At 32.4% G+C, this 24,567-nt stretch overlaps 6 long non-coding RNA genes and 1 pseudogene across 6 annotated transcripts; 4 read left to right on the top strand and 3 right to left on the bottom strand.

Moving 5' to 3' along the window:
• Nucleotides 1–2,255: 2,255 nt before the first annotated feature.
• On the bottom strand, nucleotides 2,256–3,277 carry LOC123689794. The gene is made up of 3 exons (XR_006750681.1): nucleotides 3,138–3,277; nucleotides 2,617–2,643; nucleotides 2,256–2,394 (listed from the first exon to the last, which is right to left on the bottom strand). It is a non-coding gene; the product is annotated as an uncharacterized LOC123689794 (long non-coding RNA).
• Nucleotides 3,278–9,508: 6,231 nt separating this feature from the next.
• LOC111000006 lies at nucleotides 9,509–10,623 on the bottom strand. The gene is made up of 3 exons (XR_002600409.2): nucleotides 10,493–10,623; nucleotides 9,940–9,966; nucleotides 9,509–9,644 (listed from the first exon to the last, which is right to left on the bottom strand). It is a non-coding gene; the product is annotated as an uncharacterized LOC111000006 (long non-coding RNA).
• A 2,497-nt stretch (nucleotides 10,624–13,120) lies between these two features.
• Nucleotides 13,121–13,919, bottom strand: LOC111000005. Its single transcript, XR_002600408.2, has 3 exons — nucleotides 13,770–13,919; nucleotides 13,357–13,383; nucleotides 13,121–13,245 (listed from the first exon to the last, which is right to left on the bottom strand). It is a non-coding gene; the product is annotated as an uncharacterized LOC111000005 (long non-coding RNA).
• A 134-nt stretch (nucleotides 13,920–14,053) lies between these two features.
• LOC123689797 lies at nucleotides 14,054–15,696 on the top strand. Its single transcript, XR_006750684.1, has 3 exons — nucleotides 14,054–14,337; nucleotides 14,736–14,768; nucleotides 15,551–15,696. It is a non-coding gene; the product is annotated as an uncharacterized LOC123689797 (long non-coding RNA).
• Nucleotides 15,697–16,097: 401 nt separating this feature from the next.
• Nucleotides 16,098–19,160, top strand: LOC110999998. Its single transcript, XR_002600403.2, has 4 exons — nucleotides 16,098–16,253; nucleotides 18,118–18,156; nucleotides 18,617–18,705; nucleotides 19,095–19,160. It is a non-coding gene; the product is annotated as an uncharacterized LOC110999998 (long non-coding RNA).
• Nucleotides 19,161–19,709: 549 nt separating this feature from the next.
• Nucleotides 19,710–19,830, top strand: LOC123689854 (annotated as a pseudogene).
• A 2,422-nt stretch (nucleotides 19,831–22,252) lies between these two features.
• Nucleotides 22,253–24,303, top strand: LOC111000001. The gene is made up of 4 exons (XR_006750678.1): nucleotides 22,253–22,381; nucleotides 22,813–22,845; nucleotides 23,370–23,457; nucleotides 24,212–24,303. It is a non-coding gene; the product is annotated as an uncharacterized LOC111000001 (long non-coding RNA).
• Nucleotides 24,304–24,567: the final 264 nt, after the last annotated feature.

Below are 24,567 nucleotides of genomic sequence, written 5' to 3'. Positions count from 1 at the left end.
TCAACTATTTCCAAAGAATCACCCGGAAGCTGGGACTGACTCCAAAAACACACTTTTAAATTAAGACATGCCTGGATTTTATTTGTATTACATTTGACTACGTATGAAAAGAAAATAAAAATAAAATACGTTTATTTTGGAACATAGGATCATGATGGTATCACTTATTCCACGTCGTTAAATTCGAGCCTGTTGGCATCCCTACTCATCGGCAAAGAAGACAGTGGTGTTGGCCGAGAAAAAAAGCCGGCGTAAAAAACTCTCGGTACTCTTTTTAAAAAAAGCAAATCATCAAACAATTCTACAATATTTAAAACAAATATAGCAAATTAATTAGAAGTAGCCTGCCAAGCACTAGTCCCAGGCCCTTTTATCAACTAGATAATCACTAACTTTATAGTAAGCCTTTTTACACAGCTTTTCCTGAATTTTTTCTTTTAAATTAAATTCTTAAATTTAATAAAAGGCAGTGATAAAAGAGCCTCTGGGATTTTATTAAAGAAGACTATCCCTTTTCCCAAAAAAGAATTACTAACTTTAGACAGTCTAATACTACTTTAAATCCTATTTGTTTAAGTTCTGTTATATTTAATTTAAAATATTAAGTCCGAACGCTTCTCAAAGAAAGATGGCGTTGCACCTGTACCTGTGACGCACCAGACTTGTCAAGTATGAGTTAAATTTTGTGTAAAATTTTGACATTAACATTGTGTCAATTGAGTTACAAATAAAGGACGGAAAAAAGGGAAGAATAAAGGAGAAGGAAAATATGTCATTAAAAATTCCTGGAAAAACTAGTTTTGCTTCAGAAGTATATGCAGCTTTGTTCGTATATACACTAACAGTGCCCCGCGGTTTCACTCGCGTAGATACCGATCTCGTGGTAGTGGAAAGACTGCTAAGTTATAAGATATATTTTTGGTGTTTGAAAAGTTTTATTTTACTTAGTTTTTAATTACTCCCTTTCATAAGTACACAGTAAAATAAATAAATAAACTAATCAATATACATATACTACAACGAATATATTATATATAATTAATAAATATTTAAATTCGTGACATCATTTACGTAGTATTTTGGACATTAGTAAACGTAAAAATACTATACAGTCATGAAAAATTATTGATTTAAAGTAGGTATAGAAAAAAATGATTATCAGTTCAGCAATAATTGCTTGAATTGTTAAAAATGAAAAAGAAACAAAAATCTAAATCCTAAACATCCTACTATAGTAATATACATGTAAATATAGTTACACAATATTTGACGTAGTTTTGTTTTGAGGCTGCAATATAATTTCATGTTTTGGAGTTACGACTCGGGGTAGGCCAACATACAATTGCCCTTGGGCAAAACATTATTTTTGTAGATAATGTTTCGTTAATACTGTACAACATATTTTATGTTCTATCATCATAAGTTTCCACAGCACGCTCGAAAACAGACTTTTATGGATATTTTTTTCAAAACTTGACTTATATTATTATATTATTATTACATTAAGATGTTTAAAAATGTTATTAAGCTCATTATTATTACTCAGTGAAGATGCGGTTTACTAATGGTGAAAGATGATTTTCAAAATGGTCCAGTTTTTGTGTAAAAATATTACAAACATTCAAACAAAAACAAAAACGATTGCTTTTTATAATATAAATATGGATAATGTATAACACTGATTAAATTTTAGAACTTGTTGAATAATAGTTAAATAAAAAGATTGAAAAATATATTCTTTAAGTTTCCTCTACTCAGAAAGCAGAATTCGTAAATATATGTAAATACGGAGTATGAAGGTCCTATTTGGATAATTAAAAAAAATTTTAGGTGTCGGTGCCTAGGAGGAATATGTAATTCTTTAAAAAGACTTTAGTAGTTAATTCGGTAGCACTGTGTGAGCACTGTGTGTGATTGTGTAATAAAATCGATAAATACACATTTGACTATGATAAATTAGAACCATTGTTCTTATCCGTTATCTTTATCCAAAACAATTTTCCATAAATAATCATCATAAATTATTACATATAAATTCATGAGACATTTAAGTCGATTTATAGGGCCGTTATACATTTAAAAAATTTGAAAATTATTTAAAATTAAATCTTCTTAGTCATTTATTAAGACTTGATTTATATTATGTAATATTCAGAATACATTAATTTAATTCAATTTATATATCTCTAAACTATTCTGTATATCCTTAAAGTGTTAATAACTTCTTTTGATATGAGACGATGAGTAAAATAACATTTAATTATAATTAGATTTTTTTATTTATAAACCATTGGGACGGCGACTTTCAACCAAATAGTCCTCTTCGTTCCTGTTGAGCTTGGCCGAGATTTGCGTTTTGATCGCTGTTGTCTGTAGCTCTATTGGATGGATTAGCTAGAATTATTAAAAATAACAATGATTAAATACTTGCTTGTAATAATTTGGCTTAAATTTGGATATAAGGTAAACTTAATTGCCATCTCTTTAATAAATAGTATAAATGAAATTACACCCAATAAATTTTCGGGTATTAATAATTAAGTATTTGTAACATCCATACAAAGTGGAAATCGTGGAGTCAAGTTTTTCAAATAAATTTAATTAAATAATGCTTACATTTTACTAAATCGCCCCCTGGATTAGCTGTAAGTAAAAATTTGTGAATTAGTATATTATGTCAATTTTATATAATATCCACGAGGGACTAACCTTGCATATACTGTATCTATTTCCTTTAAATTGTGGTAAATGTTTGTAATATAATTTAAAAAATGACAATATATATTAAAAAAATGAAAGAACAAACACTGAAATCATTGAAGCGATATCAAGAATTCCATTTATATGCTACATTATCTCTAAGTAAACAAATATTTATGAATTTCATAATTTTCAGTAAATGTATACAGCGCGAAGCGTTGAGCGGTGATACTGATTTCTCGTATCACAGTAACCGTTACGAGACAGATTTATTCACTTATATAACGTCCAGCCTCATGAACTATATACTGTTTTATTCCATGAATTACACAAGAAAGAAGAAACTAGTTGGATGTTTCTAGGATATTTTTATGCCTGTATATAAAATTGATTTATATGTATTATTATCAATTAATTAATTACAAATTATGACTTACCAGAAGCGTAGGCAGATGCTATCAAGCATGCCAGCATAAGGCAAACTAAAAATATTGCTTTGGCGTTCATTATCACTACAGAATACAATGTTTCAAATGTCCGTTGTTATTATATACCCAAGCGATCAGATATGGGACAATAAAACATAATATTAATATGTAATTAAATGTTTTAATGATCTACAATAAAAAATATACATGAAAATAATAATTCTAAATTAAAAAACTACTTTTACATGCATTTGTCGCTATCCTAAACAAGACTATGCTTACATTAATACAAACCACAATTTTTTTCTAATGTAACATATTGTGATATATTATATTATTTTGTAAAATAAAGATTAAAAAAAATTTAAAATAGATTTACGAATAAAAACAGCACTTCAATCGTGGATGTAGTTGTCCTGTAGGTACAAATAATAATTAATTGCACTTGGACCTTACGGCCCTGGTGTTTTTAATCCGATGGAAATGAAAAAAAGTTGTTTCTACACAAGTAGCCTTCTATACGAAAAGCCCGTCCAACCTTCCTAGAGATTATAATGATGGCATCTGGTCTCTTGCCATGGTGTGATACTTGTATATTGCTCTTATATGAACGATTACGAAAGCAGTGTAGACAGAGAAACAACTTGCACATTCACATTTTTAAATGAAGGTCCAGGGAGACCTATAGCAGTCGTCATCGTTTCAATTTTTACGTATTAAACTAAAATATGATGTAACCTTAGAAAGATAACCTCCTACAGTGACATACTTTCATTAACGTGGTACCAGACGTTGCTAAATTTTTTTTAATTTATATACAAGACTTTATAACTTTAATTACAGTTTTCTAATAACGTCATAACTAAATACTAAAAGTAAAAGATCTGCGTAAAATAATGAGTTGTAGATACTACATAGATTTTAACTGGTTTATAATTTATAATGTTAATCATGATTTTCTATTAAAACGTTCTTAGTTTTAATATAAATGAAAACAATGTTTACAGTATACCCCAGTAGTAAACTAAGAAAGTTTCCTTGCTTTATAACAAATCATGAGCAGTGTTGGCCTAGTGGCTTCAGCGTGCGACTCTCATACCTGAGGTCGTAGGTTCGATCCCGGGCAGTGCACCAATGGACTTTCTTTCTATGTGCGCATTTAATATTTACTCAAACGGTGAAGGAAAACATCGTCAGGAAACCAACATGTCTTAGACCCAAAAAGTCGACGACGTGTGTCAGGCACTGGAGCCTGAACACTTACTTGCCTATTAGATTTAAAAATGATCATGAAACAGATGCAGACATCTGAGGCCAGGACCTAAGGAGGTTATAGCGCCACTGATTTTTTTTATAACCAATCACATTGAAATACAGAGTTTAAGCTGATGATACTTTGTTCTTTCAATAAAGCTAAAATATTAACAATAACCAATTCTTAAAAGGCCGGCAAAGTACTCGCGAGCCCATGTATCCATGGGCGGCAGTATCACTTAACATCAGGTGAGCCTCCTGCCCGTTTGCCCCCTGATCTATAAAAAACCTCAGCCTTAACTAATAAAGTGCTTGGAGATACAGTAATTCTACATCAATCCGTTTCACCACAAGACACCCCTATTCAATAGGTTACAAGGAAGTAGATTTAAATAATAATAATGTGTGGCTATTTTTTTGAGGGTCTCAAGACGCCAAGTCGTCTCGCCTCACAATCTCAACCGAATACGCCGTGAAGGTTTTAATAAACCTTATGTATATGCCAAAATATTTTTTCTTCGACGAATTGGCACTTTACTCGCATTTGAATGCGTATTTGTTACGGAAAGACGAGCATACATCGTTCAAATATTTTCATGGTTAAATATTGTTAATGAAATGAATCATCTTATATGTTATCAGGAATTTGTTAATATAATATGTGGAGTCTCGTAGCTTTAACATTGTTAATCGTCTTATATAATCTGATGTCACATAGATTGTGCTTAGTTTTTTCAAAGCCTATTAAAATATATATTTGCTATTCTTATTGTAATGATTACGAAACCAATCTGAGGCAACAAAGGTATTAAGTTTATCCGTACAGGATTCTTTCATTCTAATTCTGTGTACGAACATAAATATTATATCATAACACCCTTATTCTTATAAACTAAACCAGTGGTTGGCTTTACAGAACCGATGAAAAAAAATTACAATAAAGTGTTCAAAAAAGATGATTAAATTATTTTTGTTGTTTGAGGTTCTAGTATTAAATAACCCTGACAAATTAAATTAATCTTCTTAAATTATATATATATGAAAATAAGTTTATTTTATCATGGATTTATAGCAATATAAACTGTAAGTTCTATAAGATTGTGGTTTAACCATAGCTAGTGTTTGTTATATAAACCATAGATTACAAAGAAATTATGCGTCAACACATTTCATTTGACATGTCATTACTTACATGGAAGAACATTTAATAGAACCCATACTACGACCAATATAAGCATGATTACTGAATAAAACTCTAATTTCAAGAAAAAATGTATATGATTCAACCCCCTTGCGCTGGTACAGTCTTTCTTAACATGAATTTTTTTTAATAAGTATATACTTTAAAATTAAATATCTGATAAAGGAAAACATAAAATACGAGCACAGAAACGTAAAGACAAATATACCGCTTTGGCGTTTATTACTTAATTAAGTTATTTTAATTTAATTCAAAATTCATCAAAATCGATATTATATATAATACTGTTTGGTAGTTGGACAATTAAATGTCGTAAAATTGTGATTAAGTTTTATTTTTTATTGATTTTAATTTAGAACAAGGGGACACTTCATACTAAGAACACGGCCAATTCCTTTCATTTTTATTACCTTATTTATTAGACACAATATACAGGAATGTTTCGATAAAGTAGAGTGCACTGGCCCCCTCACTAGGATTCCCTTTTAAGATTTCTAAGAAAAATTGTTTACCGCTGGTAATTATTATATAGTTAGAAATTAACAAATAAAATTACTAAAAATAACCAAATTAAATTACACGAAATTAACCACAAATTTAACAACAATAGTAACGTCCTATATCTAGTGCGAGCGTCGAAGAAGTGCGCCCGACCATACAGCGCGCCGTGCTTATATAGCCTGAAAACCAGTTTAGTCCAGTATACCCCACTGCTACACTCCACTTGACTTTTTTACAGCTTATTCGGCCTCTCCTGACGACGGTGCGTCCTCGCCCGTGTGATGATAGGCAGGTTGGCATGTTGAAACTTGACCTGCTGATGACTCTTGTATCACGTGCGGTGGTTGTGGTGAAGGACTATCGTCATCATCAGCGCCACCTAAAAATTACATCATTTTTGTTATTATAACGTTAAATTAACATAACTTCATCGAAAGTAAGAGCGCATCCATTACTCTCGACACAACATTAGTTCATTTTTTTTTACATAGCAAGAGCGTCTCCATTGCTTTCAACAGTAAGAGCGACTCCATTACTGTACATCACACTAAGCAAGAGCGACTCCATTGCTTTAACAGTAAGAGCGACTCCATTACTGTACATCACACTAAGCAAGAGCGAATCCATTGCTATTGATAGTAAGAGCGACTCCATTACTATCACACAAGACTCCCGCAGGTCTTTACCAAAATAGGTACTACCTATATGATAAGCAGTCCTAATAAAATTACAGTTCTCTCAAACATTTATCAACATACATAAGTTTTGAAAAGGCAAGTAAAAATTACTTACTCTCAAAGAATGCGGCACACACATCAGGGGTCCATTCCCCGCGCCAGGGCAACATGTATTCCGCGGCAGCTTTACCATAAGAACCAGCGACTAATTTTAGTTCATATCTGTCCTGCGACAACGTCGCTAAAACCACATATGGTCCGCGCATACAGGAGTCTAGCTTACCAACAGCTTGGCACAAATACAAAATCGCCGCCATTGAAATGCACACCCTTGCGAGTCAACCTCGCAATGCACGATGTCTTCATATCTTGACCATTGCTAATGACTCGGCATAGATACTCGATCTCCGTAGTCTGAAAGTTACATTTTTTTTAAATTAATGGAAAAGCCTGTCTGGGTCCCTTACCCTTACCCCCATCTCTGACACATCATGTAATGTACCTAAACCCTCTTCTATTGTTTTACTAGGTAATAATACGTCATATACACAATTACAACACACAAGGGCTCTGCCTGAATCTATGTAAAATCGTAACGTATTTGATATAATTCGTTGATATACAACCTGTGCATTGCCTAATTCTTATGGCATCTTTATGTACTCATAGTGACCCTCAGGTGTTACGAATCTCGGAGTGGTGTCGATGTTTTTTATTTAATTTTATCTGGTGAAAGCCAGTAGCCATATCAAGGTAAATATAATAGGTAGCTTTACCTAGCCAAACAATATGGTCCTCAATTAACGGAAGCGGGTATTTTAAGTGTCTTTGAGTTTTAAGTTTAAAGTCGACACAAAGCCTATCTGAATCGCTTTTTTCTTTACAAATCTCTATCTCTAATTATTTATTGATTTAACACATCTTTTATGATATCTCTAACGCGTAATTTTTCATCATACGACATTTTATAAGGGCGGTAAACTATAACTAATTTAGCCTACCGCTCGACTCGGAACGCTGTCGAACAAAACAGTCCTCCGTTTTATGTCCTACCTTCTTACAAAATGTGCAAATAATTTTGATATTAGAAAACTGCCTTTTTTCTAAACTTGAATTGTTTGTAGATTGAGTCTCTGGTGCGGTTTCATACTTAGTTTTTTTTTAGGACACAAAATTTGTATATGACCAATTTCCCTATATGAATCATGAACAGTTAATATTAGACTGAAAATTATCTCGTTTTAACGTGATTTTGTATTATAGAGCGCGGTTCTAGGGGCTTGGTATATAATGAGAGGAATTTAACTAAGCCTTCCGATGATAAATTAGCACAAGTCGCGGCGGCGCGAACTTGTGGGTCCTTAATACCCCAAATAACTACTGCGACAATTAACTCTTCACTCATTCCTCGTACAACACGCAATACGTGAGATAACTATCAGAGTCTGTTGTCATTACGTCGAATAAAATATTTGCTAAGTCTACTCGCTACGGAAAAAGCTATTTAAATTCTCTCAACTATGATCATTACTAAGCCACTCATTTAGCCACACTTTAGCATCCCCTTTCAAACAATATCCAATCAGATACACACTCACGGTCATCCCAATAATTAGACAACCGCGCAGTCTTCCTGCTCACACCATATATCGAAATATTTGAAAGACGGATCAAAATTAGAAATATAAATGGAGTTAGATCTTACCAGAATTGTGCTCAACGCACTTACTAGTTTGTCGGTCACCTGATTAAGTACCAGATCAGTGCTTGACTCGCATGCGCTGCTTGAACTTGGCACCGGAGCGTTCTCAGTACCATTGTGCGAACCGTCAGTACCAGGTGGTAACGAGTGTCACTTAAGGAAGAAAGCAGCAAATCCGATGGTGTTGCGCATGTCGGTGCAAAGGGCCGATCCCCTCGCGGTGGTGTTGCTGAGCACTGTTGTGGTGACACCACTGGTGGACATAGCTCAGTCGCTTGCGTCGGTTGACGGTTTAATATCGACTGTAACGTTTCTTCAAGCCCAGAGACGGGCACACCGTCATTTTTTTACGTGTTCACCGCCTACCCTCCATTATTTTTATTAAACGTATAACACTCGCGTTTCAAACTGACTAAAATAAAACCACGTGGGCGTTAATTTAAACTAATCAGAAATGAGAACGAATCCCACTACTGAAGTTAGAAATTAACAAATAAAATTACTAAAAATAACCAAATTAAATTACACGAAATTAACCACAAATTTAACAACAATAGTAACGTCCTATATCTAGTGCGAGCGTCGAAGAAGTGCGCCCGACCATACAGCGCGCCGTGCTTATATAGCCTGAAAACCAGTTTAGTCCAGTATACCCCACTGCTACACTCCACTTGACTTTTTTACAGCTTATTATATGGTAATAATTAGCTTTTTTTTTTTTGTTAATATACTTTTTTATCTCGAAACATAATAATCGTATGGTAGATAGTACCTGTGACCCCAGAGCTGATGCTGACCTTGACGAATAAGAATCGCAATACAGCGACGAAATGCTGCCAGCGTTAAACGTCACAGGGACCAAACTTTTCAATTAAAATTATTTTTTAAATATTTCATAAAATACAGCGAGGAAATGCTGCCAGTGTTAAACGTCACAGGAACCAAACTTTTCAATTTTTCTTATTAATTTTTAAATATTTTTATAATTTATATTTCTGTATAATGTGTTTAAAATTGCATTCTAATTTAATTAATTAAAACAAGATTTTATTTTTGTCTATATTTTTATTTATATCATTGGGAAGTCAATTATTACTAAATTAGTCCTCTTCGTTCTTGTTGCGCTTGACCGACATTCGCGTTTTGTCGGCTGTTGTCTGTAGCTCTATTGGATGGATTTGCTAGAATTATTAATATTAATAATTATTAAGTGGTTGCTTTAATCGTTAACCTAAAATTTGAATATAATATAAACCTCATTCATCTTTTTTATTAATAGTATAAATGTTTAATTCACACCCAAAAAATATTTTCGTCCTTTTTCATGCCCTGTCTGAAGTTCGATTACAAGCGACAAATAATTAATTATTTTTATATTAGAGTAGACGTAAAGTTAAATTTTAACCACAATATTTATAAGATTGGCAATCAATTATGTTTTCGTTATCATCAAATAAATATAATAATAATACTTACAACTTATTAAATCGCCTCCTGGATTAGCTGTAAGTAAAATAATTGTTAACATTAATATTTAATGTAAATCTTATATACAGTATCCGTAAATAAATATCGAATATGATCTTGAATATATGCATTTAATATAAAATATTTCCTTTAATATGTAGTAAAATTTACGTAAGATTATTTAAAAAAAAGATAGATTTTATAAACTGTAACGAATTAACTCCAAAAGTAGTTGCAGTTTCAAAATTTTCACAATTGATATGTTTACAGTAACATAGGCTTTATTTATTCTCAACGTTTTCCGTAATCAAATGAAATGAAATGAAACGTGCGATGCTAAGATAAAACTGCCGTTATTATGAAGATGAAGAAGATGGATACGTTTTCATTCATTTATTATTTGTTTTAAAAAGAAGCGTAAAAATGCCGCACCTTATGACCCGTATATACTTTACAACAACGTAGAGGAGAGTCCTCTTAGTGATTTTTTGGTCCCTGTATCTAACTTTTAATTTAAATTTATATATGTAAATTAATTGCGAAAAATAAAAAAAATACTTACCAGCAGCGTAGGTGGATGCTATCAAGCATGCCAGCATAAGGCAAACTAAAAATATCGCTTTGGCGTTCATTATGACTACAGAATACAATTTCTGAAATATCCGATGTTTATATATACCCAAGCGATCAGATATGGGACAATAAAACATAACATTACCATCATTAAATGTTTTAACGATCGACATTAAAAATATATTTCTACAACATAAATGTTTTCTGTTCGGTACATTTGGAATTTGAATTTGAAAAAATTTAACTTCAAAATCGAGTCATCTCTAGCTGGGTAATTTGTGTGAATTTTTGTTCCAGAATTTGTACTAAAGGTTGACTCCAACGGCGCTTCCAAAACGAAAAATCTCGGGTTGACAGAAATGTATACGGTTATTACATCATGAAGCCCTCACGATAGATTTTAGAGTCTCTACTCCAAAAGTAGCAATTAAAGTTGAAGGAAAGAAGTAAATTTGCAGTTTGTATGGTTCTTGTTCATATGCCTTACTCTGTGCCGCGACAGATTGGCCATGGGAGGTGAGACATTTAAAGCAGTTCATCCGAAAAGCCCGTCCAACAATTCTAGATTTTATAAAAATGATTTCGGTCTCTCACCATCGTCTCTAGAGTACTTCTAGCTTCTATATTGCTGTTATATTAACAGAAGGAGAATCAGTCTTAAAAGAAATCCTATTTTTTTAGTGTGGGCCGTACTCCTAAAACTACATAATGGGCAAAAACTAGAGATTACAAACATGCTATGCGGTCTTTCACCATCGTTCCTAGAGTATTTCTGGCTTCTTACATTGCTGTTATATTAATAGAGGAAGGGGCAATTTTAAGAGAAAGCCAATTTTTGAAATGTACGTATAGGCCGTGGTCCTAAAACTACCTTATGACGAAAAACACTTATTGCAATGGACTTATATATTTAATTAATCTTACAGAGAATTACTCCATCATCATGATACCAAAAGTTATAGTTTAATTTTAAATTTATATACGCCCATATATCTATATATATAATAAACTCTGTCACAGGTTATTTCACCAGTGCTATCACCACTCTATAGATACTGACAGTGAAACGACAGCGTAAAATTTCTGTATCTGTCTCATGATCATTTTTCTAATAGTAAAATAAGATGTAAATTCTACATAGTCTTATGTTAAACTTGTTTTTCATATTCATTTATTAATATATACCAGATATATGTGGGTAACACTGAAAATGTTTAGAACTGGCCAGTAAAACAAATAAACATTGCTAATGTATGTATACTTTTTTTTAATTTCAATTTTAGAACTCTTTGGTAACCTAATTGGTAGTATTTTGCATTTCTTTGACATTTGTTTTTGTGAATTGGCGGCAAATCTAAAACTCTTGTTACAAGTGAAAATGAACCGAAAGCGAGAAAATTTACGGTCAATTATTCATTATTCGTTGTGAGCTTACTTAACAACAAAGCTATGACAGGTTGCGATTAGCATTTCTTAATAAAGCCCCATCTCATGCCACTAACGAGCTTAAGCGAGAACGTAGCAATCTCAATGACGATCCGCGTGAGGGACATCCTTTACCAGCGACTACTGAAGATAACATCAGTGCTGTGCGACGCTTGAAGGAAGATAAGAGAGTGACCTATCAACTGACATCGTCACAGGTGATTAAAGCTGGATATATTGCTACGAACCCGAAACCAAAAGACAATCAGGTGTCCTTTCGAGGATCGACTAAGGTAAAGAAAGGAAGAAGTCAAGGCAAAAAGAAGCCTCATTCTTTGGTTGAAAAAGTCATTTCGCAACAGTTATCTAGAAGATGGAAGAATGGCAGAAGGACTGGCAGACTGGTATGTCAATCGGTGTTTGCCTGTTGTCTTGGAAAAAAATCGACAACAGCACCGTCGAAGCAGGATCCTGCTTCAGCACGACAATGCTTCAGCACGACAATGCTTCAGCGCACTCTGCAAAACGCACTGTTGATATTTGACTACGGCAGGTGTTGAGATAATGAGTCATCTGCCATACAGTCCTGACCTGGCGCTTTTACCCTGCGACTTTCATTTATTCCCAAAAGCCCTGAAGACGCGGCGAAAGCGTACGAAAATGCCACCGAAGAGAGGCCTAAGGAAGATCGGCACTTGAATTTTTGATTCTAATTCTGTGTAGGAACAGAAAGTATTATATTCTTAGACTGTTCATAAATACCAAACATACAACATACAAATACAGTTCGTTTCTCCTCGATATGATTTTATTTAGCCTACCTTTTTAGTGCATACCAACATGGAATTTACTATTCTTCCCCAGAGTCTGTTCGGTTTTCCGGAAGGAAAAATTATTAGGTTTCTCTGTAAATTTCCTCTATATAAAGCTTAGAGTTTTTAATTAAAAAAATAGGCGTTGATATGGGGCTGTATCATACAAAAATAAAAACAAAAAAAATTGTCTAAAAAATAAAATATTTAGGGGTGGACCGATCCTTAACATGTATTGGGATGAAAAATAGATGTTGTCCGATTTGCAGACTTTTCAGCAGATAGCTGCTAGCAATATAGGTCGAGTCATTTCGGAGGAGTTTCATTACAAACATCGTGACACCAGAATTTAATATTATGCGTACAAATGAAATAAAGAATTATTTAATTAACTTTATTTTCACATCATTTCATAGTAATCAAATTAACCCTTTTCGATCCGATTGTCCTTGACCGACGCCTCCATTCTGCTTGTTACTATCAGTGGCTTGGTTTGAAGGATTCGCTGAAAAAGTATTATTCAATTAAGCATTTATTAAAAATGTATAAAGTTAATTTTTTGTATTTGTTCAAGGCTGTAATATTTAACAACGCTGACAAATCTTAGTGAACTTACATTCAATAACGTCGCCGCCAGGGTAAGCTGTAAACAAACAAACAAAATTAAAATGGAAAATTTGTTCTCGCAGTTATAGCAGGCTACTTCACGTTCCATCTAATTGTGGAATTCCATCTTAGTGTATGTTTGTCATCTATGCTACCAACAGTTAAGTCGTAGTATCTATTATCTGGTTAACCTACCAGTTAACCAGATAATAGATACTACGACCAACATTAGCATGATTAATAAATCATACTTGTGAAATCTCGTAAATTCTTATGCCAATATTATTGCATATAATATATTTGCGCCCCCTTGCTGCGGCGCACCCATAGTAATACTATGGAGTATTTCCTTTAGTAATAAAAAAACCTTTAGTTTTAAATATCAAATTAATTTTATTTTATATAATTCCAAAATGCACTTACCAGCAACGAAGGTTGAAGCTAGTAAGCATGTTAAGATAAGACAAATTAAAAATATCGATTTGGCGTTCATTTTGAAAACTAAATAGACTATGATAGTTTATCAAAATCGAAGTAAATATATACTACACTGTTTTGATAGTGGACAATTAAATATCGATAAAAAAATTATGATTAACATTTATTTTTATAGATTTTAATTCAGAACCATGCGACGATCCATATAAAGAACACATGCAATTATTTACTGCTGGTTAATTACTCTACACTAAATGAAAATTCATAAAAAAAAATTATCGACTATTTATGAATATTTTTATCCCAATACTTTTACAAAATAATCTTATTTCAGAGGTTTTTGTTCTTAGCTAGTTTTCATTGCAATACTATATAATATAACATAAATTATTTAAATAACGATAAATAAACATATTACGGTATATAAATGTGCATTTTGTTATATTTTAAATGTCATTATTACATTCTCTAGTGCACGTATAACCGGTATTAAACACAATGTTAAAAATTATGCTCTTAAGCATAATTTTGATGCAAAACCTTCTACTTCAACGTAAGTTAAATAAGTTTACTAATTTAATTACTAAATTACATTAATGTTAATGTTGTAATAATATTAGTAAATTTAAAGGATTCCAAACAGTTTCAGACAATTATTTAAAATTATTATTATTATTTAAAATACGTGTTTCTTTAGTTTGGAATCTAAAAGATTTTTTGAAGATAGGTATTCTTTTGGCGCGTCAGGGAACAATTATGAGAGTAAATTTTTACGATGCGCGCTTACACAAAGAATCCTATGATCCCCACCCTGAATCCACCTATAGTCAACATTTTAGTTTTGTAGTGATATTTAAATAAACCTTATTTAACGTTAATTACCTTAATTATCGTTTAATTCCCAGAATTGCTTGTACGTACGTAATAATTAAAAACATTTAATTATTGCAGAACTATCAGAAGCTTCAGGAGATGTTATACATAGTAAGTAATCCAATTGCTTAGTCTCTCGTCTTACGGTCTTACATTTCCATTAGTAACTCAAGTCACTATAACGTCTTGGGTACTGATAACAAATTTCTAGTTAGAAAATGTTTAAACAGTCCTTAAATATAGATGAATGTTCAATTTTTAAGTAACGGCCAAACGAACATGAGACGGCTCATCTGATGTAAAGTGATACCGCCGACCATGAACTCTTACAGCGTCAGAAGGCTCGCAAGTGCGTTGTCGGCCTTATATGAATTGGTTCTTTTCTTAAAGAATTCGAAGTAACAAAGAAAACTTATATAGCAGCTGGTTTCATATTGTAATGGTGCTCGGTATAAAAAGCCTTAAATAACGCTATTTTGTGGAACGACGGACGTCAAATGATACTTGGTGGAGTTTGTATTCTGCCTTGACATCTATCTACCCCAAGTAGCATATATGTAAATAAAATAAAAATTTACTTTATTTGACTCAAAACAAACATTACATATACTATATTCACTGATTTGAGAAAAGCGTTTAAACTAGGCCTAGCCTATATCTTAAGCACTAGTTTCTTCCAGTGTGATTAAGAAATTGGTTAAACTATTACCATTGACGTTTATTGATTGTTATTGTTTATTGAACTAAATGCATTTGTTTAATTGGATTTAGTGGGTTCCTGTACCCGAAGCCAAAATGTGTGCTCGCGATTGAACATGACCCGTTCGGTTATACTATTGATCAGATAGCAAGCCAGCCGTAATAACTTAATTACTAAAGATTTTTTGTTTCAGTTAATGTAACAAATGTCGCATCAAATACAAGAGACGGGAAGACAAAGAAAAGTGTTCAAAAATACATAATAGATGTACATGACAAGAAGAAAGTAAAGTCTGTATTATAATATTGGTGTTTTTCAATATATATAATAAATAATAAAGTATGTTTTTTTGTCATATATATATGTTATGTTGCAATGGAAATCTTTTCTTGAAATATTTAATACATTAAAAAAACTTGCTTATATATAGGTTAGGTTATTTATTAGTATACCAGTTATTGGTTCTAACAAGAACATCCTTGTCTCTAATAACAGAAAAGATTTGATCTCCTGACTAAATCTGAGAAAAAACGTCGATTTACGATTATATATTACTTTTCTTTTGTAAAAGTCGTAGTCGGCGGGAAATGAGAGAAAATATTAGTATAATTTTCCAGAAAAAGGAATAATATTGGGTCATAAATCAATCACAAAATCATGATACATTCATATTTTTAATTACATAAACTTTAATAGTCATATATTTATTGACACGACAGATGTAAAACATTCACGAATCCATAAAAAAATATACATACTTCGTTATAAATATTGCGTTTTGAAAATAATTTTATGATTGAATAACAAAATTCATATCACAATGAACGGAAAAATTTTATTCGTTACATTTTTAGTACTATCATGCTTCTTTACAACAACAATAGTTAGTTGTGAACGTAAGTACCTACCAAAATCATAAATCAATACTTAAACAATTTATTTTATTAACCCTAGAAAGATAATCATATTTTGTAATACGGAAAAGATAATCATGCGTAAAATTTACGCATGAATTTGAATTAGTTGTAGGTTTAGGTTTAATAGTTTATTTTAATGAATTCTATGTTATTATATATACTCATATATTAAATTAATTAATAATGCAGATAATTTGTTAAACTTCTTTATTTGTATTTAAAAAATAAACAAAACTTTAAACGTCTTCTATAAGTCAATAAAATAGTATAACACTTACTCTTCCTAATGAAAACTTATTTTTTATTTTAATAATCAGACTTATTTTAAGTAGAAAATCAACAGTAAGCTTTTCTTATAATTTAGAAACATACATTTACATAAAAGTAAGTTACAAACAGCTTTGGCACATATCAGTATTATGCTCACAACATATAACTTTTTTACATTTTTTGCAGGATGTCATGTCATGTCCTTTCTCCTTTTTTTAGAAGGGCAAAAAGAACAATAAATCCTTTTTTTTGGCTCATTGCTATAGTCTTCGGATGTAACAGGCACTTTAATTGGAAACATATCAGAGATTTTATCTCGCAAATATCTCTTCAAAGTAGGTACTTCTAAACGTCTACGCATAAACAAAGAAGACAGTCCCAAGCTAAGAATTTTCATAAATCTTTTGCGACTCAGAGGCTTTTCTCCTTTACGATTAACATTATGGCTGTAACTTACATATGCATTAGTGCAGGCAATGTTAAATTCCATAGAATAAAGCCATAGGACATCTATTTGCCTTTCTAGTACAGGACATCAGAGAACACATTTGGTCTAGCGTGTCAACGCCACCTTTCGTTTGATTATAATATATTATCATTTCTGGTTTGCCAGTAGCTTCGTTGATAGTAGCATTCTCCTCACAAGATGATAACAAATAAACCATTTTTGCCGGTTTCGGTTTGTAGGAGACGAGAGTAAGGGGTCCGTCAAAACAAAACAACGATGTCCGCACTAGCCTGGAGCGACTGTTTTTTAGCTCTTCTGGTATCTCACGTTTGTTTGATCGTATGGTTACCACAATGGTTAACTTATAAGGTTCTTGGAGCAAGCTTGTTGCCAAAGGGATTGAGGTAAACCAATTGTCCTCTGTTGCAAGGCTACGATCCTACGAAAGGCCGATGTGGAGACTGGTTGCTCAGTACTGCTTTGCTCTTCTAAGATATTACTTCCGCTTGGCGTCGGATGTTCTTCTTGTATCTCGTCTACAAACCCTTCTTCTGTGTCACTCTGCACTTCATCTTCACTGTCGTGGTCCGCTACTTTACTGTCGGTGTCCTCACACGGAAGCATCATCACTTTGCATAAGAGCGGCCAAGATTTCGTGTTCGTTTAAATTGGTACTCCCCATTGTGTTATATATTTGCCTCAATATCTTTAAAAATGAAATAACAAAATTAGTTATGATATAAAGTATTAAAAGTTACGAAACACAATAAAACTGTCATATAAGCCAAAATCATAAAAGTCACGATAAAGATAATCATGCGTAATTTTGACTCACGCGGTCGTTATATTTCAAAATCGGTGGCACTTACCTCATTGACACTTACGGCACGTGGCAGCTCCCAACGACGAATGAAATGTCCTAAACGCACAGCTATGGAATCGCGCTAATTAGAAAGTGAGAGCAATTTTTCGAAAACGCATGCGTAAATTTTACGCAGACTATCTTTCTAGGGTTAAACTTGCTTGTGAGAAAAAAAAAATACATTATTAATTGATCTTAATATAAAGTTTTGGTTACATTTATTTTTACAAATTTACGAATAAATGTTTACTGTTCTCTTATAGCAAATCCTATACCAGAACCGGGTGGTGACGCAATTAGTGGTAAGTAAGATCAGATATAATATGCTAATTTAAAATTAAAGTCAACGATTATTTTTTGATGTTATGTCGCGTCTTCATTGGTAGTTTTTCTCTAAAGTTATGTTACAATGTTTTCATTTTCATATGAATTCACTACGGAAATAGGCACGTCCACACAGAGCGAGAAGCCTCGCGAGGCAAGCAAGAGCCTCCTGAGTGCGCACGGCAATCGACTAAGATGCCTTTGAGCAAATCAAAAAGCCGACACTAGATGGCTTTGACACTGCAAATGCCTCGCGACACTGCGCTCTGTGTAGACTCCTAATGAAGATTTTAGTAATGAATCTTGTTAGTTTTGTCTAACAAGATATTGTGACATCTGTCTTAAATAAGATACATTAAATTCCAAAGCCATTTCTCCAACATATATTCTTTTTAGTACATCAAAAGGTAAATTAATAAATTTAAATATTGTTTATAGTGAACCCAACGAACACAGCAAGTAACCGGAATGATCAATCAACTCAAGGCAAACAGAATCAGAATCACAAGGACTAGCTTTAGTCAATGGTAGGACATAAGTGATTGTAACTCGTTATTTTGAAAATAGAAATCCCCAAAATGATTGCAATTATATTCTTTAAGACTATAGTCAAGAAATTAATTTGTTACGTCACACGATCAAAACTTTGCGGGTTAACTGCTGGCAGAGTCATTTTGGACTGTTTGCAGTACGTACTTTACGAAAATCGCTGATGTTGAAGTTCAGAGAATCTCTGCCTAATCCAAGTTCGCACTAGCTTACGTGAAGTATATTTGACTGTCTGCGTCGTCATTACTAAACGATATTATGAATATTTTCTTTTCCATGTGAACTTTCGAAAATAGAAGAGAGATCTACGTGATCATGAACTCATCTAAAAAAAAGGGTATTCACTTGATTTTCATATTTTTTCCAGAGTTTGATGGTGGATCAATCTTCGTAAGAACCTCATTCGACAAAAATATATTGTTGAAAAAATTAATTTGTGTTTATTATTTGATAAATTTATTAAATACTGCTTATTTGTTGAGCTAGGAAAGAACAAACCCTGGTGTCACGGGTACTGTCTAATCTAACTTACATATCTAACATATACATACTTCCTCGAGGCCCCTTCAAAACTGAAATATTGTATTGTATTTTCTCTAGTAATTTTTAAAGCATTTAAACTTTTCGTGCTTATAATATTTGTGCTTGAATTCTGGTGCTACCATGTATTATTGTTGCGTCAAGTATCACGTATTTTGCTTTTATTTATTCTGCAACATGGCGCTATTCCCCTCAAATTTTGTGTCGTAATTGTTTGCTATAATATTACTGTGTAGATCTAGTTTTTCTTGTAGGTATTTTGAAATAATCTAATTATTATGTACACGGAAATCCTAATGTCTTTTTTTATTTTTTAATAATTCGAACGAAGTTCCTTATCGCGCCTTGAGAAAGGGGGCTAGATGGAAAAAATATAAGACCAGAAGTTGTAACGACACTTTATGCTATAGTTGTTCTATTTTATGTTTTCGATACAACTCTAGTCAATGACCATACCACGTTGAATACACCGGTTCTCATCCGATCACCGAAGTTAAGCAACGTCAGGCGACGATCAGTACTTGGATGGGGTGACCACCTGGGAACACTTCGTGATGTTGCCTTGTTTTTCTTCACGTAGGGATATGAAATGAAAGTTACTTTTGGAATCGCTTAGCTAAATTAGTCTTGTTTTTGTTACGAGAGATTAAACGTACACCAGAATCCCTGTACAATAATCAACAACTACCTTTAAAAATATGCATTTTTATAAATAAAAACATAAACGTCATGAAATTCTGCGAATTCAAAACTTAGTGAACTAATGTCACAACGAGAACAGCTTAAACAATGAGATGAAACAGATGAGACTGAATTAAAACATCGTACGAAATATATTTATTAATTGTGCCACTTAATTTATATTAAGGCTATTTTACTATTTAATCCCTGCATAGCACGACGGCATCATCCTTCTTCCTCTTTTAAATTCCTAGTCTCTTAAAACTTTAATAGACGATGCAATATAATATTGGTGTCGAGAAAATCTATCATACTGTTATGATACCAAATAAAATATAAATTCTATTCTCAGTTAAAATATAATTTTATCGATACAAACCTGAATTTAGTATTTAATGCTCAACATCTTGAAGCCACTCACTGATATGTTATTTAAACTTTTCTATTTAACGAGCTTAGTTCACGAATATCGTACTTTAATAATATCTTACTTTTTTGTTACAATTATCATTATTATTTATTTTTTCTTATGAGTTTTTCTTTCTATAGAACAGAAAGAATATAGCAGGAGGCTGGTGTTAAGTAAGTGCTCATGGGCACTCAATTCCAAAGTCCTCGCGTGTTCGTTACAGGCCGATATACGAATACATAATTCCAAATACTCTCCATGGTAAATGGCGTAAAAGATATCGTAATGTTTCATCTAGCATGAACTGCCATCAGCTGCATAGTCCGGTCAATTAAGACATCAATTTTTTCTTACTAAAACTCTACTTAAACTCGGAATCAAAGGTTACAAAACGTGTTTTTTGTGAATTTCAGTAAAATGGAAATGGTTTTATCGTAAAATTAGTGCAGACAAATCTATAAAAATGTCGTAATACTACTTTTCCTAAGGGCCACCTATTTTTAGTCTAATTTGTGTAATGTATTACGCCCAGAAAAAAGTCAATATACTAAATCAAATCTTTGATAGTTCCAACGTATGTAACACATAAATATATTCGAATATTTATATTCTAATAATGTCCGTCCTTCCGTGTAGCAAATACGAAGCGCGAGGACGAAGGGTGTTCCTGCTGCGACCTCGAGTAGTCTGAATCACTGAATGGCCGGCCTGAAGCTTGTATATAATTAGCAGTTGAAAAATATTTTTTTTAAAACATTTGAGGGTATGACGAATTGTGATTGATAGATTTCAAGTAGTGTTAAGTTTTCCATACTAAAGACTATTGTTACCTTACTAGTATGACTATTATTACAAATTGTCCGCGTTTAAGCTTGTATTTTTTTATGTAATCTCTCTGTGGGCCTGAAGGGCCTTGACAGTTCAGCTCGGGCTAATTTGGCGTGCGTAGTTCGGCTGGAATTGGCTTTTCCCGCGACTAGCTAAAGGACATCCTACGAGACTATCACTTGAAGGGAAGAACAGGAATGTGCTTAAGCTTCACTTCACTACATAACTATAATTTGAATGGATTGATTTTAATAGATTCATAGATAACTTCAGATCGGAAAAGGTAGTTGCTAAATAATCAAATATCTAAATATATAAACAACAACAAAGTTGTATTATTTACAACACTTATAACTCAAGATCGGCTGGACCGATGTTAGTTATCTCTTTTTTGGTGGATTCCAGTCCAAATAGCAGAATAAGTAATAAAATATCGGATTAGTTATCGAATAACAATAAATCAGTTAACTAATTTTCCAAATGCAAACAGCATGTGGTGCCATCTGTTGACAAAACTGCGCATCATTTTACATAGAATTCGTGTCAGTTCTAGAAATTCCAATATCATGATGAATGAGATGTATAACTAGGCTTTGATCTTGATCAAAGACATATGTACCTTATCAAAAAAAGTTGTATATCGAAAGAAAAGAAGCCTAATGTGTAAAACTTCCTAATTTCTACTTTCGCAATGGCAAGCAATAAAACAATTCTTTATTTGCAAAAAAAGTTGTATTAATGTTATTACCTTAATTAAGTGTAAGTAAGTAAACACGATATTATTAACTGTTAGGCGGAACGAAGTTAGCCTGGTCAGCTAGTATACTAATAATAATAATCTGTGGCCTTTATTGGGTCTATTCAGATTGCACTATTCTATTATTTATTTAACACACAGAATCACTTACAGAGAACATATTACATAAAAAACAAGAAACATGCATGTACGTATATATTATCAGTAAAGACAGGATATATTATGTATTTTTTTTTTAATTTATTCACTTAATCGTGACATTGTAATAAACCTATAAAATAAATTGATAAAAAAATATTAATATTGCTTTTCTGGTATAAATTGGTGTATATTCACATTACGTTACAGTTTATTCAAGCCTTCGCCATGAACGGAAAGATTGTTTTCGTCGCTCTCTTAGTATTGACGTCCTGTCTCATTGCTACCGCTGTGGCTGAACGTTGGTATACTTTATAACATTTAGGGCCTGTTTCACAATGTCCGGATAAGTTCCAAATAAGCTATTCATTACTTATTGGTAGGATAAATAGTATTTTTGCGTTTCACGACTGTCAGATAGCGCTATACGTCATGAAATGCGTAGTAGCGTATTTGGAACTTTTATACTTCGAATTATTTATGTGTTGCATAGCTATTTGGCACTTTATCCATACATTGTGAAACAGGCCCTTAATAGTTAATTTACAAATTAATTAATGTATGACAAGAATTGATTCTTGACGCTTTCTTTAACTTTCAAGGAATAACCAAACAAAGAGCACAGCTTACTTCTTTAGTTATATTTCTTAAAGTTACTATTATCATGCAAATATTCCACGTACATTTTTCATATAATAAGTCGATAATAAAAATAATTCTCCTTGTTTTCAGCCAATGCTTTTCCCGGCCATGACTCCATAAGCGGTAACATTTCAATTAGATATTAATATATATATATAAACTAGCGGATCCGACAGACGTTGTCCTGTCTACACGTCTTTAATTTCAAAATTTCAATTTTTAATAAGCCATTTTGATGAAAATTATTATTCAAATGTTATGACAATATCTAACGATCCAGCACATGGTCACACACGATATAACACAATGATAACAAAACTTTTTTTAAATTTCGGGACAGACTAAAATTAAAATTCGAATATTATTTAAAATTTGACACTGCGATGGTAGCGCCGTCTGTCGGATCCAATGTAAAACATTCCAAAATCAACAACAACTAATAAATTGGAAATTAATTAAAAAAAACATTGTCCAGCGGACAAAATTGTGAATCTAAACCATTCCCAGATCCCCTTGAACACACACAAAAAATTTCGTCTAAATCGGTCCAGTCGTTTAGGAGGAGTTCAGTCACATACACACGCACACAAGAAATATATATATTAAGATTAACCTATTAGAGCTTAATTAACATAATTAATTTTCAGTTAACCCTTCAAACGCAGCTCGTAACACTGATACCCAAGGAACCCAAGGCCAGCAAAGACAGAAGAAACAAGGAAGCATATAAATCACGTAAGTCACAAAGGTTCATTCATTAATATGTCGAATATATACGATTAAAATCATTACATGTAGTATAAAGAAATTTTCCTCACGTATTTTAATATAATAATAGAAATTATTAAAAAGGGCTATAGTATATTTTAACATAGTACCTATCTTATATTATAAATCAATGTCGATACTGTCAAACGCTTTAATCGGTAAAGGATATTATATAATATGATTATTAAATAATATACAACATATAATACAGATGGAATAAAACTGCTATTGTTACAGTAATATTGCTTATGTTTTAAATATGTTTTAAAATAAGTATTGTTTGATTTGCTTTTTTAAAAGAGTACCGAGAGTTTTATCTCTCGGCCTACACCCTCTGTCTTCTTTGCCGATTAGTAGGGATGCCTACAGGTTCAAATTAAATGACGTGGAATAAGTGATACCTGTCAATCTCATGCTCCATAGTAAAAGTATTTTATTTTTATGTTGTAGAGCTTCAAACGGAAATATTGCCGTAAATACTTATTGTAATGCAATATCCAGTGAGTTCACACAGCCCTCAGTGACAGTAGCAGCGCTAGTAAACCTATATACAAACTCTATTGTGCGGACCACTTGCAAGCCCATTACCCTGTTCGTCAGGGCTGAGTGTAAACGTGGTATAACGTACAACTCGTAGGGTCACCACAATTCATTATTAATTTTGAACAATATGAAAAATGTAACTTCTTTGATTCACAATGCTTTATTATTTATTTTTCAGGTAGAGGACCCACAACGCATCAAACATGTGTTAACATCAATCGATTTCAATAAAATAAACAGTAGATTGTTAATAAAAATGTTTTTTACTAAGCAGTTTCTATGAAATTTTTGATTTACACTTATATTTAAAAAATATAATATGTTTTAATCATGGCTTGTCAAGTAAAGCCGAGCCAAGAGAAGTGCAATCGCAAGAACCTTTCTAAAAGAGCTTAGTGATTTTTGGAACCCGTGTAACTTACATGGTTTAAAGTATTACTACTATTTACTCTGAATCCTATAAGTTAAATTATTATGTGGGAACTGGTGAGATAGGATGGCATTGACTTATAAAATCTACTTCTTTGAAACAAT

Source organism: Pieris rapae, chromosome 15 (assembly GCF_905147795.1).
Source record: "Pieris rapae chromosome 15, ilPieRapa1.1, whole genome shotgun sequence".
Classification (NCBI taxonomy): Eukaryota; Metazoa; Arthropoda; class Insecta; order Lepidoptera; family Pieridae; genus Pieris; species Pieris rapae.
This window is presented reverse-complemented; position numbering and strand designations above follow the sequence as displayed.